Source organism: Sus scrofa, chromosome 8 (assembly GCF_054392235.1).
Source record: "Sus scrofa isolate SSC_HxYL_T2T_F1_AM1 chromosome 8, Sscrofa_HxYL_maternal_Yorkshire_Landrace_v2.0, whole genome shotgun sequence".
Classification (NCBI taxonomy): Eukaryota; Metazoa; Chordata; class Mammalia; order Artiodactyla; family Suidae; genus Sus; species Sus scrofa.
Window position 1 is genome coordinate 108,905,883 of NC_139390.1, and position 14,335 is coordinate 108,920,217.

The following is a 14,335-nucleotide window of genomic DNA, read 5'->3' on the forward strand; positions in this document are numbered from 1 at the left end:
TGCTATTGGCATAAACGTACCTTCATCACATTCAAACAGTACTTCTGTTTACACTAAACTTTTTGATTTCTCAGTGTCACAGTCTTCCTCACCCCTACGCTCCAACGAAAGGTGAACATAACATTTAATCCCCTACTTGGCTACTCATCTGTCATTTGGTCGCTTAGAACATTTTGTTTTTCCTGGTTTAGGATGTTCAGCATAGTTTCCTGAAGCACGTGTTGTCCTTTTCCTCATGATGTTTGGTAGTTAATTTCCACCTATTCTTCTGCTTCCTTCACTGGAGCATGGATCACAACTCCTTCTCCCCTAAAATCTTTAGATATTTTCTCTGGATGATGTATATTTCTCTCCGTTTTTTTTTTTTTTTCCTCACCCTATCAACAATTATAGGTATAGCCAGACAGGCACATAGAGAAAAAAATTCCCCTTCTGCAGAGCGAATTTGCCTTCTGGGTTTTAATATTTGAAATAAATTTAAAAAATTTAAATGCACTTTAACAAACTGTTGTCTCCTCGTATACAGCTGTCTAAAAGTACACTCCTCAACCTATTCCACAGACACGTTTGCCCTTCCACATTCCTACTTTTGGTAGGAACTCTAAAATTCTTCTAATTATTCCATCTCAAAACTTTGGGAATATTTTTATATCTTTGTTCTTCATGTTAAACCAATTATCAAGTCCAAACAATTCTTACTTCATTTTCTATCACATCTGCCCCCTCCTTTCTGTTCCTGCTGCTCCCCTATTTCTGGAACTAATTCAGACTACACAAATGACTTATTATTAAAGAAAAATTTATTTTTTATCAAAATTATGAATGCACCTGTTTAAAAATTCAAAGAGCATGGAAGTATAAGGAAAGGCAGTCCTTGTCTTCTCATTATCCAGCCCATTCCATTCCCTGCTGGCATGGATGTCAAAAGACTTAAGCATTTTTAGCATTTAATATTTAAATTTATTCCAGGATGTTTTATCCTGGAATATTTCATCCGTATTTCTGAGATATATGTTTATATATGTGTGTGTGTGTGTGTGTGTGTGTGTGTGTGTGTAATTCTAGCAACGCTACTATATGTTTATATATATACACATATATTACTCTTTCATCATTTATTCATTTCAGGGTTTTCTATTCTGTGCTACAGTAGATGGTGATGAAGTTCATCTTCCCTCTGCCTCCTCTCAGAGTACCTACATTGCTATTCTTAGTTCCCTCCATGGTTACCCATGTGCCTTTAAGCAATATATTTACATTTTCGTTTCTTTTTCCCACAACTAATGGAAAAAAATCTCTGGGCTTCTCCTTTGGAAGGTTAGGGTGCTAGAGACTCTACTCTTTATCTCTCCTCTCCTCTTTTCATTGTCCAACTCTTGTCAGCTGCAATTTTGCTTATTAAATGGTCAGGGTTAATCTTACATACACTCTGTCTGTGACCCCGATTAAGCTGGTCTCTACAGTTTGATATAGAAAAGTTAAGATTATTGACTAATCTCTAACCTCGCTGTGTTCTATGATTTTATTTCCCTCCTGGTATACTTTTTTTCTCCCAGCTCCATAATATCTGCCTTTGTTGTTTCTTAAGTGTCTGTAATATCCAAGCATTTTGCAAAGACTGTGGTACCTTCCCCACATTTTTCCTCCTGGGATTTGCTACCTGGAGCTTCCATCATTTGATGGGACTGATTTCTCTCGGGTCTGCTGGACGCTGGGCACCTCTGAACACCGGCATGTGGATGGCTTAGCTCTGAGGGTGACTGAGCTCACTAACTGATCTAGTTCCCCTTGGACATGCTCCTCAGTCTGTTTAAAAAAGGACTTTTCTCCCTTCTTCCCTCCTCTCCCCCATGCTCCCCTCCCTATCCCATCCTTCCTTCCCTTCTTTTTCCTTCCTTCTTTCCTTCCTCCCTTTGTTCTTCCTTTCTTTTTTTTTTGTGGCTGGGGATAGGGGTAGGAAGTTGGTGAGAGGGGTTCTGAGCTCCAGGGTATTGTGAATGCACGTGCCTTGTTTTATATACAGATTTCCAATTGCTTCTCTTTTAGGTCCTGCATAGCATTCTCTCCTCCAAGTTAGCTGATATTTGTGAGTCACATGCTTATCTGGGGTGCCATGGGTCAGACTGTCTTTCTCTTGGTCTGCAGCCTTTTTTTCCTGCGTGTTTTTGGTTAGAGCTTCAGATACCACTTCTCCTTCCCTACTTCCATTTCGCAGAAATGGGATGGCATTTCTCTTGTCCTGATGGCTTCCCTCCCATTCTTTTTATTGTGGGATTTTTAATGCCTCAATTCTCATTTTCAGAGTCTGAGGTTCATAACTGCTCAGGCTGCATCTTGAGCTGCATGACCTGAAGTGCCTTTGTAAGGCCGGTGCTGTATAGAGTCTCTTCTGTCAGTCCTGCCAGTTTCCTGGGCCCTTCCTCTCCCTGTTCCTCTTTCACCACTGGTTTGCCTCCTTTCCAGAAGCCTTGACCCCATTCCTATTCCCAGGCCAATCAGATTGACATGAGAAAGATGATATCTAAACCACCTCCCTATATCCCTTACCAAGGACGGTCACCAGTTACCCTGCTGGGCAGGCATCTTACTGCTGATCTCTGGGTCCCAGATTTGTCCTGAAGACACTTCTCCTGCCCAGATTCTCAGGACTTCACTTCTCCTTCCCTCCCAGCAAGCTTGTTTTGTGTCAGCCTCTCCTCTTGCCTGTTGGCAGTTGTGTGAGTCAGCCACAGGGTAGCCCATCCCCAGGGTGGTCATCTCGGATGCCCTGTTGTGCCGACTGCCTCATTGGGTGGAAATCCAGCTGCAAGCTGCTGCCACTTTTCCCCTGAAGGCGCCACCCCTTTGAACTCTTCCTTGTTTCCCTGTTGTCCTTGCTGTAGCTCAGGAGTCTCCAAACCATGCTCAGACCTAACGTGTTTTCCTTCATCAGGCCCCAGCTTCTCCCCCTCCTTGCTTGCTTAGGTGGCTGCAAGGAATACAAAGTACTTCAAAAGTACTCCCATCTGTTGATACATCGCCTCCAATTCTACACACGCTACAGTCTTTATATTGTCAGTGGGTGCAGTATTATCTCTGTGAGCATGGAAGTTGGTTCTTGGGGGCTGAGAAGAATTTACTCTTTTTTTTTTGTATAAAGCATAGATACCGTTCGTAAACAGATACATACAGTATGTAAACAGATAGACAATGTATCTGTGGTATTGAAAATTCACAGGGGTTAGCAATTAGGGAAAAATACTCCATGAAAGCTCCTGTATGTGTGTGTGTGTGTGTGTGTGTTGGGGTGCTGGGCAATAATGAGAAAAGAGTTAAGAGACTGCTGTAACCTTTGTCAGTTTGCTTTCAGGTCTCATTTTCATCATGTCTCCACTTGCCCTGTGGCTTTCAGTAGCTTCCTGTGGCCAACTCTACAAAAGCCTAAATCTTGGCCTGTAGTTTAAAACTCCTCCTCTTTTGCCCTCAGCCATCTTTCCAGCCCTGGCTCCCTTTATCTCCTGACATAGATCATCCACTCCAATTAGATTTCTGTCTGTAGCCTTCAGACATCAGGCTCAGTTCTCCCACTTTGTTCTCACCTACTTGCATGGTTGGCCTTTGACTGGCATCTGGGAACTTGGGTTTTGAGAATGTTCCCATCATGGCAACAACTGACAAGAGGGCTGAGCTGTACCAACAATGCAGTTTATGTTGAAACCCTGCTTTCCTTCTGGGAGTCTGGAATTTGGCTACATGCTAGGCAGAGAGTGCCTACATGACCAGCACCCAAGAAAAACTTTGGGACAGTGAGTTCCTAATGAGCATCCCTGGCACACAAATTTCACATGTGTTATTACAACTCACAGCTGGGATAATTAAGTGCATCCAATGGAACTCCACTGGGAGAGGACCCCTGGAACCTTGTGTCTGATTTCTTTCAGACTTCTCTACATAAAACTTTCCCTTTGTTGGCTTTGCTTTGTATTCTTTCATTGTTATAAGTCTTATCTCTGAGTATGGCTATATGTTGAGAACTGTGAGCTCCTAGAGAATGACTGAAACTGGGGGTGGTCTTGGGGACCCCTGACATAATATTACTAGTGGTTTCTGTTGTCCCTTGGGTTCTCATTGATTCCTTCAGGAAATAGGAGTGTTAGGAGTCTTATTGCCCAAAGATAGACAGTGAGGCTTATCAGCTTTGGGAGGAAAGTAACATGAAGGCCATATAGTCCATGGTCTGTGGTGGATTATGTTAGGTTAATTTAGCTAAGCTGAAATTGTGCTTTCCAGAATTCCCTTTCCTATGTAGTTCAGGTTAGCCTGGGTCACAAGAGATATTTTGCAGAAGATTCAGCAGGCAGAAGTGGAACAGAAGTGATCTTGTTTTTTATGCTCTAAAGCTTCGTGAAGTGCCTTTGTAGATCATGTGTGCTGTTGTTTATCCTTTGGCTCGTGTGGTTAGCTGGGTTCCGCAGCCGGGCTTGCACCATTGAGGCACCTGCCTCATCCTCCTTCAATCTCCCCAGCTCCTGGGCTAGTTGTGTTAGCTTTTTGAGGAAGGGCACCTATGTCTTCTGCAGAACACACCCATCATCAGAGTTGGAGACTTGGAGGTGGTGAGAGACTGAGGCAGGTTCTAGTTCATCCATACGGGTTCAAGCTTAGCCTCCTAGGTACTGGGAAAGGAGGTCCACCACGGGTTCTGAGTGTCCATTGATGATTTTGCTAGGTGTACCAAGAACACAAGTTTCCTCTTACCTGGACATTTCTTAGGATCGTCTATATAGCAAGCCGCTATATATCTCCACCTGGGACAAAGAACAGGTTTGTTTACTGCTTACTACACTTACTTACTTTGGTGAACTTTCCTAACTCGGTGTTTCTCAGCTGCCATCCAAATCACCATATGTGCACCATTCATGTGGGACCCTCGGCATTGCCCCCATGGGACTTGGGGGGCAGGGGGAACCAAGACAAACATCGTGTTCATACCCCTTGCTGTACTGTAAGTACAGAGTTCTTTTTCTCTAGTTTTCTGCCAGAATCCTTGAACAGTGAGAAGCTAACTTAGGAGATGATAAGTATGTTAAAATTCTACACTCTGACAGCAGGTTCTGGCTTGTCTTTGCTTCTCCCACTGTGTGTCCATCTTCTCTTCCTAACCGTCTGCTCTGTAAACGTCAGACACCAGACACAGAAACATAGACTGACACAGACTGGTTAATCAGGTCTCATAACTGGGTAGGGATAAACACCCCTAAATAAATGCCTATTACATATAGACCTTAGTGGATCTGCTTCTCTGATCAAATACTGATTATTGTAGTTCGCTTCACAACCAGGTTTAATCAGACTCCTGAAATTCCATATTGTTGTAAGTTCTGTATAAAATAATATTTAATATAAATATCAATATTTAAAATGTCAATGCAGCAGAATATTTCACATTGGGTATGTTAGACGTAATTTATAGATCTGAATTTTTGGCACAAAAATATCTGAGGAGTCAGTGTATTTATTCCAAAAAGAAAAGGGTTTTGTGAAATTGAATTAAATTTTGAAAATAAGCTTTGTCATTCTGTGTTATTAATTTTGTATAAGTATTGAAACACTCTGTTATGTACTATTCTGGTATTTCTATTTCATTTGTTTAGGTATATACTACCTGCAATGTGAGCTTGGGGGGAGAGAGAAAACAGTGAAAATATTCCAGCATTGGGACCAAGTTCTTATTTGATACAGAAAAGGTACTAAAGGAAAGGGACAATGAAGCCAAGTTCAATTAAGGCCCTTTATAAACTCCATGAACGTCATCATGTACTTATTTTCTACAAGAGTTAATTTTAAGGTATAGTCAACAGAGAAACAGCTACAGCAATGACCCTAGCCACAGTAGTGACAATGCCACATTCTTAACCCACTGAGCTGCAGAGGAATGCCTATGAATTTCTTTTATGTGCCTCTCCCTGGAATGAGGTGAACTGTTTTTATCTGAGACCCCAACACTCTTTTTAAAATTTGATGATTGCTTAATTATGTTTGATTTTTTCCCCCAATTGTTTTGATTTCTTCCTGAAGGGAAAATACCATTCTTAGGTTGAATCTTGCAGAATTCTCTATTCTCCTTGGTTTTCATTTCTTTATCATTTTTCTCTGTGCTTGGAAACCATGTCTCAAATTTTTCCCTTCCCTCATATTCTCAAATTTTTGTAATGTTATGTTAATCTTTTCTTCTCCCAACATGAATCATAAATGTTATTGAATATTTACTTTCTCAGCAATCCTCTTATTTGGGTTCTTTCCTGTCTTGCCATTTTATTTCAGAATTTTTTTTATGCCATTTGTACCTTTTCCTTGGAGGTCATGTCCAATCTCTTACAGAGGATGCCAAAAAGTTCATTGTTTTATATTAAAAAATGGTTATTATTTTCAGAAGACTATTAATTCTTATTCCTGTTAAAATGGGCAGTTCCCTCAAGAAGAAATTAAGGAAACAAAAATCATTTCTTACTGGCACTAATCCTGCTACCACTAAAACATGTTGAATAAATATTTGTGAAACATAGTTTTGTAGAGGTGCCATATTATTAGGCTGTCTAGAAGATGTACATGTCTCATAATAGCCTGATCCTAAAAATATTTGTGGTAGGAGGAAGAACAGGACATCATGGTATTTCTGTAGTTGTTTATATCTATAAATTGTTGAGATTACATTCTGGAACTTGAAGAAGTTTACCCTTTGGAAAAGCTTGAGGAGTGCCCCTGAGTGAGACAGGCCCCAATTATATATTGGTGATAGAGGACTGAGCCTTCTCATAGTCAGAGTCTTGGGTTGAGGGGATAAAGATATACGGAGACATTGGCAGAGTGGAGGTCTGGGACTTACAGTCAGCTGGATGCCTGTTCTAGTTAACTGAGATGCGTCAAAGACCCGGGGGGAGGAAAGAGCACATAGTGCTTTTGGTAAAGGTAGATCCAGGTGACCCTCAGTCTCCTGGAACTTCTTTTTTTTTTTTTTTTTTTTGCTATTTCTTTGGCCGTTCCCGTGGCATATGGAGGTTCCTAGGCTAGGGTTGAATCGGAGCTGTAGCCACCGGCCTACGCCAGAGCCACAGCAACGCGGGATCCGAGCTGCGTCTGCAACCTACACCACAGCTCACGGCAACGCCGGATCGTTAACCCACGGAGCAAGGGCAGGGACCGAACCCGCAACCTCATGGTTCCTAGTCGGATTCGTTAACCACTGCGCCACGATGGGAACTCCTCCTGGAACTTCTGAGTAAGGGTCTCTGGGGATCTTCATTATTTCTTTCACCAAAACCCCTGCACCCCTACTCTATGCAAAACACTTGGTGGACACAAATTGTCCAAGATGTGGTCCCTGCAATCAAGAGGTTTAGAATCGAGTTGCATTTCCTATGAGGTGTTATCCTCTGAGCTAGTTAATGTGTAGTTGAGGACCCTACAGGAAAAGATCAGGCTGTGAACCCCCTTGTCCCAGGTCACTCTGTTTATTCTAGCATTTTCAGAAATCCATAGAATAATGGCACTTTATAATAGCAATCATGTTTCATTGTCTCCTCCTTTTAAAAATATTTTAAGGGTAGCATATTTTGAAAAATAAGAAAATAAAGGGAAGCAAAGAAGAAAGTCACTCAAAATAGTAACAACCAGAATGAACGACTGTTAGCATTTTAATGTACAACACTCTACTTTTGAAATAGCCATTTACCCTATTTTCTAATGTGAATAGTTTTACAAAATATGTTGCATATTTAACCTGTCTCTTTCTTGTCTTGAATATGTGAGTCCTTAATTTTGATGTCAGTGCACCTTAATTATAACTAAGGATGGGACTAGAATTAAAAATACCAATTATTATAGTCCACAGATGACATGAAAATACTCTCATCATCAATTCAGAGAAGAGTTAAAAATATCATTACATGATTAATATATGTTCATAGTAGAAATATTATAACATGTGGATTTAACAGAAGAGAAAAAATCATTACTAATCTCATTGATAACTGCAATTAATACTTTGTGCTGTGTTCAAAGAATATGTCTTTCGTCAACCCACAGAATGGGAGAAAATATTTGCAAATGAAGCAACTGACAAGGGATTAACCTCCAAAATTTATAAACACCTTCTGCAGCTCAATACCAAAAAAACCCCAAACAACACCATCAAAAAATGGGCAGACGATCTAAATAGACAGTTCTCCAAAGAAGACATACAGATGGCCAAAAAACACATGAAAAAATGTTAAACATCACTAACTATTAGAGAAATGCAAATCAAAACCGCTATGAAGTTTTGGCCTTACACTGGCCGGGATGGCTATCATCAAAAAGTCTACAAACAGTAAATGCTGGAGAGGGTGTGGAGAAAAAGGAACCCTATTACACTGTTGGTGGGAGTGTAAATTAGTGCAACCACTGTGGAAAACTGTATGGAGATTCCTCAGAAAACTAAAAACAGAACTACCATTTGATTCAGGGATCCTACTCCTGGGCATCTACACAGAGAAAACCATGACTCACAAAGACACATGTACTCTGATGTTTGTTGCAGCACTATTTGCAATAGCCAAGACATGGAAACAACCTGAATGCCCATCGACAGAGGAGTGGATCAAGAAGATGTGGTATTTATACACAATGGAATATCACTCAGCCATTTAAAACAACAAAAATAATGGCATTTTCAGCAACATGGACGGACCTAGAAATTATCATGCTAAGTGAAGTCAGCCATACAATGAGGCACCAACATTAAATGCTTTCACTGACATGTGGAATCTGAAAAAAGGACAGACTGAACTTCTTTGCTTCTTTGCAGAATAAATCCTGACGCACAGACATTGAAAAACTTATGGTCTCTGGAGGAGACAGTTTGGGAGGTGAGGGGATGTGCTTGGGCTGTGGGATGGAAATCCTGTGAAATTAGATGTTATGATCATTATGCAACTACAGATGTGATAAATTTATTTGAGTAATAAAAAAAGAAAATTTTAAAAAAGAAAGTTGTTAAGAGAATAAATCCTAAGAGTTTTCTTCACAAGGAACAAAAAACATTTTTTTCTTTTTCTCTTTTTTTTTTGTTTCTATACGAGATAGTGGATGTTAACTAAACTTATTGTGGCAGTTACTTCATAATATATATGTCAAACCATTATGCTATATACCTTAAACTAATACAGTGCTGTATGTCAGTTATATCTCAACAAAACTTGGGGAAAGGATACCGTCTCTTTGCTGTACTACCTGTTTTTCTCTTACCAAATGCTTTGGAGACATGCCCATCCTCTGGGGTGAACTTAGTCCAAGCTCCTGTGTTAGGGTCCGTGTACTGCACAGCTGCACACTGCAGCCCACCTCCAGCATTGGAGGTCTGGATCCAGGTTCTGAGTCCTTGAGTCTGCTTATTTTTGCATGATTTATTTACTGGATCTTGTCTGGTAAAGTTCTCAGATCTTATACAGCTCACTGCCACTTTTATAGTCTTTAACCTACTGCCTCAAAAATTTAAAAGTGCTATTATGTTCATCAGATTTTATCCCCAACTCTAGCTCTTTCTTCTCATCTTGAGCAAGATTTAAATCACACACTTATTTCAGTCAGTACAGCCCTCTATTCAATTTCAGTGCTTCCTTTTCTTTCTTTCATATATGACTCATATGCTGAAATCTGGTAGCTGGTCTAAATATTATAAACCCTATATAAACTTTGATCAATCAAACTGTAATAACTAGGGAGTAAACAGACTCAAAATCAAGGTCAGAGATTCAATTCACTGATGTTGTATTAGAACTGACTAAACAGTTGTCTGAGAGAAGTCCTTCCACATTTTCTCACTTCCCAAGTTATATACCTTGGCCTCACATATAGATGATTTTTCTGTCACTTTTTCTTATACTACTTGATAAATAGCTTTCAATATTTAGTACAGAGTGACTAATGATACCTTGACATGAAAACCATAAGACAATCAGATTCTTTCTGTGCTCTGAAAAATATACTTCATCACTTTAAAAGCCTACTCTATTATAAAGGAAACAAAAATGAGAGGCAAATGTAGTATAGAATATTTTTTAGCATTCTTATCAAAATATCAGAAACAATTTAATTGTCCTATATAGTTAAACTATGATATAGTCTTTCGATAGACTACCTGCAATTGTTGAAGAAAACATATAGTCAAAGTATATGTATTGACTGGAAGAAAGTTGAGGAGTGGGAAAAAAGTTATGAAACATTGTGTTAACTATGATTCCCATTTTGGTAAATGTGTGTGTGTGTGTGTGTGTGTGTGTGTGTGTGTGTGTGTGTGTGAGTGTTTGCGTGCACTCATAAAAAATTCAAGAAAGACATACCCTTTGGGTTTTGTTTGTTTGGTTTAATTACTCAATGAATTTTGTTACATTTATAGTTGTACAACAATCATCACAACCAAATTTTATAGCATTTGCATCACAAACCCTCAGTGGATCCTGCCACACCCCAACCTGTCTCATTTGGAAAACAAAATTTTCAGTCTGTGAGTCAGGATTTATTCTGCAAAGAAGCAAAGAAGTTCAGTCTGTCCTTTTTTCAGATTCCACATGTCAGTGAAAGCATTTAATGTTGGTGCCTCATTGTATGGCTGACTTCACTTAGCATGATAATTTCTAGGTCCGTCCATGTTGCTGAAAATGCCATTGTTTTCGTTGTTTTAAATGGCTGAGTAATATTCCATTGTGTATATGTACCACATCTTCTTGATCCACTCCTCTGTCGATGGGCATTCAGGTTGTTTCCATGTCTTGGCTATTGCAAATAGTGCTGCAACAAACATCAGAGTACATGTGTCTTTGTGAGTCATGGTTTTCTTTGTGTAGATGCCCAGGAGTAGGATCCCTGAATCAAATGGTAGTTCTGTTTTTAGTTTTCTGAGGAATCTCCATACAGTTTTCCACAGTGGTTGCACTAATTTACACTCCCACCAACAGTGTAATAGGGTTCCTTTTTCTCCACACCCTCTCCAGCATTTACTGTTTGTAGACTTTTTGATGATAGCCATCCCAGCCAGTGTAAGGCCAAAACGTCATAGCGGTTTTGATTTGCATTTCTCTAATAGTTAGTGATGTTTAACATTTTTTCATGTGTTTTTTGGCCATCTGTATGTCTTCTTTGGAGAATTGTCTGTTTAGATCGTCTGCCCATTTTTTGATGGTGTTGTTTGGGGTTTTTTTGGTATTGAGCTGCAGAAGGTGTTTATAAATTTTGGAGGTTAATCCCTTGTCAGTTGCTTCATTTGCAAATGTTTTCTCCCATTCTGTGGGTTGTCTTTTTGTTTTGTTTAGGGTATCCTTTGCTGTGCAGAAACTTTTAAGTTTAATTAGGTCCCATTTATTTGTTTTTGTTTTTATTTTCAATACTCTAAGAGGTGGATCTGAGAAGATGTTGCTGTCGTTTATGTCAGAGAGGATTTGGCCTATGTTTTCCTCTAAGAATTTTATAGTGTCTGGTCTTTTTTTTTTTTTTTCGTTATTTATTTATTTATTTATTTTTTTTGCTATTTCTTTGGGCCGCTCCAGCGGCATATGGAGGTTGCCAGGCTAGGGGTTGAATCGCAGCTATAGTCTCTGGCCTACGCCAGAGCCACAGCAACGCAGGATCTGAGCCGCATCTGCAACCTACACCACAGCTCACGGCAATGCCGGATCGTTAACCCACTGAGCAAGGGCAGGGACTGAACCCGCAACCTCATGGTTCCTAGTCGGATTCGTTAACCACTGCGCCATGACGGGAACTCCTATAGTGTCTGGTCTTATATCTAGGTCTTTAATCCATTTGGAGTTTATTTTTGTGTATGGTGTTAGGGAATGTTCTAATTTCATTCTTTTCCATGTGGCTGTCCAGTTTTCCCAGCACCAGTTATTGTATATCTCCATTGTATATCCTTTCCTCCTTTGTCATAGATGAGATGGCTGTAGGTGCGTGGGTTGAATTCTGGGCTTTCTATCCTGTTCCACTGATCTATATTTCTGTCTTTGTGCCAGTACCATATGGTTTTGATGATGGTTGCTTTGTAGTAGAGTCTCAAGTCTGGGAGCTTGATTTCTCCAGCTCCGTTTTTCTTTTTCAGGATGTCTTTGGCTAGTCTGGGTCTTCTGTGCTTCCAAACAAACTTTAAAACATTTTGTTTGAGTTCTGTGAAAAATGTCCTTGGTAATTTGATAGGGATTGCATTGAATCTGTAGATTGCCTTAGGTAGTATAGTCATTTTGATAATATTAACTCTTCCAATCCACGAGCATGGTATATCTTTCCATCTATTTGTGTCATCTTTGATTTCTTTCATCAGTGGCTTATAGTTTTCAGAATACAGGTCTTTTGTCTCTTTAGGTAGGTTTACTCCTAGGTATTTTATTCTTTTGAATGCGATGGTAAACGGGATTGCTTCCCTAATTTCCTTTTCTGCTCTTTCTTGTTCGTGTATAGAAGTGCCATCAATTTCTGTGTATTAATTTTGTATCCTGCTACTTCGCCAAATTCATGGATGAGCTCTAACAGTTTTCTGGTAGAGTCTTAGGGTTCTCTAGGTATAGAATCATGTCATCTGCAAATAGTGATGGTTTTACTTCTTCCTTTCCAATTTGGACTCCTTTTATTTCTTTTACTTCTCTGATTGCTGTGGCTAGGACTTCCAGAACTATGTTGAAGAGAAGTGGGGAGAGCAGACATCCTTGTCTTGTTCCTGATCTCAGCGGGAATTCTTTCAGCTTTTCACCATTGAGAATGATGTTCACTGTGGGTTTGTCATATATGGCCTTTATCATTTTGAAGTAGGTTCCCGCTATCTCTTAACAACTTTCATTTATACTATATGGCAGTGTTTATAGTCAGCATGTTGTAAATTATATTCCTGATAGAAGTTTGTACATTTGGCTTCATCCAATTCTTCTTCCCCTACCCCCCTCTTCTGCTCTAGTAACCAAAATCTGATTTTTTTCTATGAGTTTAAAATTTTTTTTAAAGATTCCACATATAAATGAGATCATACAGTATTGGTCTTTCTTTGTCTGGTTTATTTCACTTACCATAATGCCTTCAAGGTCCATCCATGTTGTTGTTTCAAATGGCAGGATTTCCTTATTTTTTTAATGGCTGAATAATATTTCATGTGTATATGAATGATATAATATACATATTCCATAATTTCCATATCCATCCATCCATTGATGGACACTTTAGCTGTTTCCATGTCTTGGCTATTATAAATAATGTTGCCATGGACATGGGGATGAAGATTTTTTTTAAGTTAGCACTTTTGTTTTCGTGAAATATATTCCCAGAAGTAGAATTGCTGGATTATATAGTAGTTCTATTTTTAGTTTTTTGAGGAACTTCCATACTGTTTTCCATATTGGCTGTACCAATTTATATTGCTACAAACAGTGCACAAGTGTTCCCTTTTATCCATATCTTTGCTACCATTTTCTAACTCTTTTTTTGATGATAGCCTTTCTAAAAGGCATGAGGTGGCATTTCAGTGTGGTTTTCATTTGCGTTTCATTGATAGTTAGTGATGTTGAGCATCTTTCCATGTACTTTTAACCTTTCCTGTATTTTCTTTGGAAAAATGTGTTTTAAGACCCTTTGCCTAATTTTAATTGGGTGTTGGTTATTATTTTTTGCTGTTGAGTTGTATGAGTTCTTTATATATTTTGGATATTAACCCCTTGTCGGATGTATGATTTGCAATGTTTTTTCATTTTGATGATTGTTTTCTCATGCAGGGAAAATTTAGTTTGATATAGTCCCACCTAGTTTTGATTTTGTTGCTGGGGCTTTAGTTGTCATATCCAAAAAAATCATTGCCAAGACCCATGTCAAGGAGTTTTTTTTTCTATGTTTTCTTCTAGGAATTTTAGGGTTTCAGGCCTTATACTTAAGTCTTTAATCAATTTTAAGTTAATCTTTGTGAGGTGTGTAAGATAGGGAGGCCATATTAAGGGAAGGGGATGTAGCCCAGCATGTGTGTACAAGCCATGAATAAGGAATCTCGATATAGGTGGTTATTGAAAGACTAGTAAGACGAGTGGTAAATGTAAGTGGTTTCATTAACAATCTTGAATTGAAGGGGAGAATCCCAGTGCTAGGGAAAAACAACCTACTCCTGGTAGCAAGGTGGACCATGTGTCTTAGAGAGATTGTATCACTAAGGAGATTCCTAAAAGATGGGACAAACAAGTAGAGTGAACAGTGATTAGGATTAGGGTCAGAAGGAACTGGGCTTGGTGACATAGCTGGCTTGATACTGAGTGTGGAAGTCCAGCTTGCCCCAGAATGCCAAGGTCTGGATTGT

General features: G+C 39.3%; 1 long non-coding RNA gene across 1 annotated transcript; it reads left to right on the plus strand.

The window, feature by feature from the left end:
* The first annotated feature begins 4,673 nt into the window (after positions 1-4,673).
* LOC146400975 (uncharacterized) lies at positions 4,674-9,008 on the plus strand. Its single transcript, XR_014813820.1, has 3 exons — positions 4,674-4,803; positions 5,634-5,726; positions 8,065-9,008. It is a non-coding gene; the product is annotated as an uncharacterized LOC146400975 (long non-coding RNA).
* Positions 9,009-14,335: the final 5,327 nt, after the last annotated feature.